The sequence below is a fragment of the Hemiscyllium ocellatum genome, unplaced genomic scaffold (assembly GCF_020745735.1).
Source record: "Hemiscyllium ocellatum isolate sHemOce1 unplaced genomic scaffold, sHemOce1.pat.X.cur. scaffold_93_pat_ctg1, whole genome shotgun sequence".
Lineage (NCBI taxonomy): Eukaryota > Metazoa > Chordata > Chondrichthyes > Orectolobiformes > Hemiscylliidae > Hemiscyllium > Hemiscyllium ocellatum.
The window spans coordinates 1,978,758-1,984,757 of record NW_026869319.1 but is presented as its reverse complement, the minus strand read 5'-3'; positions in this window follow the sequence as shown (position 1 = coordinate 1,984,757).

Genomic DNA, 6,000 nt, shown 5'->3' with positions numbered 1-6,000 from the left:
GAGATGTTCACACCTGGACATGAGCCACATGGATACCAACTGAATTGGAAACCTGTGTGGGAATCGACGAGAAGCGACTCAGTAAATTTTGCTGAACTCCATGGTGCTTATTAGAAATGCCGTTTCTGTTCACTTCAATCGAAAAGGCAGTTTCTGAATATAGTAACAGAAGTTACTACACACCCCACCCCCACTGCGGAAGAGGTGCTAACTGCCCTTGAGTGCTTTTTGTTCTCGATGTGAAGAGCTCTCACGCATGAGTCACCTTCACGCCTCTTGTTGCTGAGTGACTCACAAAGAAGGAGTTTCACCAGAGCTGCAACTGCCTCACTTTCCCACTCGCTCTCCCCGTTTACATTTTCCTCCTCGTCAGTGATTTAAAGAAAACCAAAAGGATGCGATGTCATACTGTAGCCTCTCTGTCGATTCCTCCGTTTCAGTTCCAACACGGCTTAGATCTCAGGACGCACCTTAATACTAGCAACGTTATGAAAGCACAAGTCCAAATGTTCCTCTGCGAGTGTAATTTCTTTCATTGCTGTTGCTGATTGAATGAGTCTCTGACGTGCGAACTGATCCAAACCATGATTCAGCACCTCTGATGCCAATTCTCGCACGTCGGATAACGACAGACAGCTTCCAAACGAGGCCTATCAGAGACGACTTTGGGCTACATTTGACAGACAGACCAGTTCAGGAATCCGTGGTGTACTGTGACACCAGCGCATGAGCTTCTTCCCTGTCTTTGAACCAGCCCGCCTGCGCAAGGAATGCAAATGTTGTACTGTTTTTGGTGGAAGGGGTCAGAACGCGGGAACTACAGTGTAAAGCAGAATGGCATATGATCAGAACCAAGTTGAAGAAAACCTTTACAGTGCTTTGCACACCAATTAAATGGAATTGCATTACATTTCACAAAGAGAGCAGACTTATTCGAGCGATTTCGAAGGCAGGTTTGCAGATGGGAAAGCAAGCAAGAAAGTCCACGTGAAAGGCTGCAGTTGAAGAATAAAACAGCTTCTGACCAGTTTCGACCTGGTGATCTTCCGAATGTTAGGTGTAAGTGACGACCACGACACTACAGAAATAATCCTCAGCTGGCCTTGCTGCGGCTTCGTGGTATCCAGCACTGAAATTTAAAGCCATTCTACGTTCACCTTTCTGTTTCCAATAACACTTTGTTGTCCAGTGTAATTGACATCTTGAAAACGTAAAAGAAAAGACACGTGGAATTAATCACAAAATATAGACAAGGATGTCGTTAATGTTTGGACCGTAGGGCGAGATGGAAAAAGCTGGGACAACTCAACCTGCAGCGTAACGGCTGCGACATGATACAAAAAGTGATTTCAGGGAGTTAGGATGGAAACTGCATAGCAGGACGAACAGAGTAGTGTTCTTTATTACTACCGGTGCCATGAGTTATCTATGCGAGGAACAGGGAGCGGGCGCAGCTTAACATGTGGCTGTGCAGCTGATGTAGAAGGGAGGGGTTCAGAGATGTAGATAATTAGGATGCCTTCTGGGGGAGGTGGGACGTGTACAAGAAGGACGGGGACCAATGTACTGGTGGAAGTTTTTCTCGAGGATTTCAAGAGGGTTTAAAGTAGTATGGCAGAGTGGTGGGAATCTGGCTGTACACCGGAGGTGACAGTTGATGCAGATGAGGCAATAGCAAGAGGTAGACCAGCCAGTGGGAAGGATTTTCCTGGGAAGGAACGAAGGGTTCAGTTGAAGTGTGTTTGCTTTCACGCAAGGAGAATCAGGAATAAAAGTGGTGAGCTTAAAGCATGGATCAGTACCTGGTACTATGATGTTCTGGCCACATGAGAGACATGGGTTTCTCAGGGGCAGGAATGGTTGCTGAATGTTCCAGGGTTTAGAGCATTTAAAGAAGAATAGGGAGAGAGGAAAAAGAGGAGGGGGTGTATCACTACTAATCAAAGGGGGTTTCCACAGCTACAGAAGTTACCATTGTCGAGGAAGATCTTCTGACCGAGTCAATATGGTTGGAAATTAGGAACAGGAAGGGAGCAGTTACTCAGTACCTTGACAGGCCGACGAGGGGAGAGGCCATTCTAGACTTGGTGCTTGGAAACGAGCCGGGGCAGGTATCAGATCTTGTGATGGGAGGGCATTTTGATGATAGTGACCACAACTGCCTCACATTCTACATAGCTATGGAGAAAGAGAGCATGAGGCAAAATGGGAGGATGTTTAATTGGGGAAGAGAAATTAGACGTGAGTTAGGAAGCGTGCACTGGCAGCAACTGTTCCATGGTAAAGGCACAACAGACATGTGGAGATTGATTAAGGAACAGTTGTTACGATTGATGAATAAATATGTCCCTCTGAGACAGGCAAGAAGAGGTAAGATAAAGGAACCTTGGATGACGGGAGCAGTGGAGCTTCTCGTCAAAAGGAAGAAGGTAGCTTTGATAAGGTGGAGGAAGCTAGGGTCAAACTCAGCCCTAGAGGATGACAGACAGGCGAGCAAGAAGCTCAAAAATGATCTAAGGAGAACCAGGAGGGGTCAAGAGAAAGGCTTGCCAGAACGGATTAGGGAGAACACAAAGGCATTTTACACTTATGTGAGGAATAAGAGAATGGTCAAAGAAAGTGTCGGGCCGATAGCATTGGTAAATTGTGTGTGGAGTCTGAGGAGGTAGTGGAAGCCCTACATGATAATTTTTGCTTTTATCTTTCCGAAAGAAACGAACTTTGTATGAATGAAACTTTTGAAGAACAGGTGTGCTTGCTGAAATGGATATAGATAGAGGAAGCTGATGTGCTGAAAAAATTGACAAACATTAAGATTGACAAGTCTGCAGGCCCCGACCAGATGTGTCCTCGGCTGCTTTGGGAAATGTGAAATGCGATTGCTTCGCCACTTGCGAAGATCTTTGCATTCTCGCTCTCCACTGGAGTCATACTTGAGGACGGAAGAAAGGCAAATGTAATTCCTCTCTTCATGAAAGGAAATAGGGTGAATCCCCAGCAATTACAGACCAGTAAGTCTGTCGTCTGCAATGTGTTACAAAGGATTCTGAGAGATCGGATTCATGACCATTTGGAAGAGCATCGCTTGATTAAATGCTGTCAACACGGCTTTGTTTAAGGGCAGGTCATGCCTCACAAAACATATCGGGTTCTTTGAGGATGTGACTCGAAAAGTTGATAAGGGTCGAGCTGCGGATGTGGTGTATATGAACTTCAGCAAGGCATTTGATAAGTTACCCCATGGTAGGCTCATTCAGAAGATCAGGAGGAATGGGATATAGGGGAACTTAGATGTCTGGATATTGAATTGACTGGCCAACATAAGACAGCGAGTGGTGGTAGAAGGAAAATATTCTGCCTGGAAGTCAGTGGTGAGTGGTGTTCCACAGGGCTCTGTCCTTGGGCTCCTTCTATTTGTAATTTTTATTAATGACTTGGATGAAGGGATTGAAGGATGATTCAGCAAGTTTGCAGACTACACAAACGTTGGAGGTATCGTTGGCAGTATAGAGGGCTATTGTAGGCTGCAGCGGGACATTGACAGAACGCAGTGATGGGCTGAGAGGTGGCAGATGGAGGTCAAACTGGATAAATGCGAGGTGATGCATGTTGGAAGCCTAATTTGAAAAATAAGTACAGGATTAAGAATAGGATTATTGGCATTGTGGAGGAACAGTGGGATCTTGGTGTGGCGGTGCATAGATCCTTTAAAAAGGCCACCCAAGTGTACAGGGTTGTTAAGAAACCATATGGTGCTTTGGCTTTCATTAACAGGGGGATTGAGTTTAAGAGTCGTGAGAACTTGTTGCAGCTCTTTAAAACTTTGATGAGACCACACTTGGAATACTGCGTCCAGTTCTGGTCATCCTATTATAGGAAAGATGTGGATGCTTTGGAGAGGGTTCAGAGGAGGTTTACCAGGATGCTGCCTGGACTGGAGGGCTTATCTTATGAAGAGATATTGACTGAGCTCGGACTTTTTTCACTGGAGGAAAGATGGAGGAGAGGTGACGTAATTGAGGTAGACAAGATAATCAGAGTCATAGATAGAGTCGACAGCCAGTGACTATTTCCAAGGGCAGAAATGGCTAACACGAGGGGTCATAGTTTTAAGCTGGTTGGGGGAAAGTATACAGGGGATGTTAGAGGCAGGTTCTTTCCACAGAGATTGATGAGAGCATGGAATGCGACGCCAGTAGCAGTTGCGGAAGCAAGGTCATTGAGGACATTTAAGAGACTGCTGGACATGCATATGGTCACAGATATTTCAATGGTGCATACATGAGGATCAATGTTCGGCACAACATCGAGGGCTGAAGGGCCTGTTCTGTGCTGTACTGTTCTATGTTCTATGTTCTAAATATTATGTTTTTGCCTTGTTCTGGACTCCTTGTGCTAGCCAGACATTTCAGCACCATTAAAAGTACGTTACACTCACAACTTCATAACACTGGCATTTGCCAAGACAGTATATTTCGCATAACCTCGTTCTCTGTTAATCTCGTGTGGCTGAGATTTGAACAATTTATGGTCTATGTTAATCAAAACTTCCCTCGTATCATAACCACAGAATTAACACGCCCCCTTATGTATGTCATCAACATTAATTAAAAATGAGAACAACAGTCACCTATTTGACTGCGATTTGACCCAAAGTTGCTGCAGCCAACCGATTCAGCTCTAAGTGAAATAGCCCACACCTTTCCTGTTCCAGTCATGTGGTAGGTTTTCATGAGTTGAATTAGACCTAGCATGATTTCAGAGGACACAATTTACTGGGATATAAAGACATGATGAAATACATGGGGGTTGGGGTGTGGAATATGGTGAGGAAGGATATGGTCAGATTTCCCTTGATACAAAATCATTAGAGACGACGGAAATGAGATTTACTGGGAGATGAAGCCACGAGTAAAGAAAAGAAGGGGTTTAATGGGATCATGGAATAGAGGAATAATCACACGACACAAATCAGGAATGACTGAGTTGTGCCCTAATGGAGGTTTCCCAGTGGAATTGAGGATGGTAAGGGTAAATAAGAGGGAAATTAGCTCGTTCAGGTGAGTGTATAACTCGATGTCAGAGCTTCAAAACCAACGAGGAACGACAAAGAGGTAGCAGGTTCTTTTTATTCTGACTTTTTGAAATCAGAGATGATTTTACAGAAAAAAAACATTTTAGAAGATGATTCCAGCATATTTGAAAGGCCACATGCAGTCACAAAAGGAGCGAATTTCACAGTGACAGGGATTGTGGGAATCCTGGATGGGGCGGCAAAAGTGACACACTCACAAATCGTTTAGCATTCATCGGAAATAAATTGCATAATACCTGCAACTGACCATGTTAAGTGTAAGAAGAGATAGTGGTGTTGAAAAGTGTAGCAGCTGGTTCGACGTGAACTACTATAAATTGGTAATGTACTGAGCTGTTTGTTTTAGCTTTGCATTAAATGGAAGCCGGTTAGCTCAGTCCGCTGGCTAACTGGTTTATGGTATAGAGTGAGACTAACAACGTCTGATCTAAAGCTGCATCAGGAGCTGTGTATCCCAGCTTGTGAGAGCAGTGGGATAATGTGGGGGCCCTTGGTATTCCGTGGTGTAGATTCACATTGCCCACATCCTGTTATTGTTTAAAACTCTCTGTCAGAAAAAGCACAGACTGAGAGGTATTTAACCTGCCAACACTACCCCGCCATTTGATATCATTATGGCTGACCAAACATGTCAATGTCTTTCCCCAGCCCATCGACATCAACCTGTTGCCCAAAGGGAAAAAGACACTGAATAAACCGAAAACTTCTGTGTAACTGTGGGAGGGAAATGTGTTTAGAGACAGTGGGCTTCTGTAATGGGATTTGTGAATGAGCAGCCGATTCGGGGCTGATCATGTTTCAAATGATTATGATTCTCTCAGACCTCACTATCAAAAAGGTGAGGAATCTTCTCTGGTCAGTAGCAGGGGCGAGAACTCTAGACAATGGGAACTGTTGATGAATCA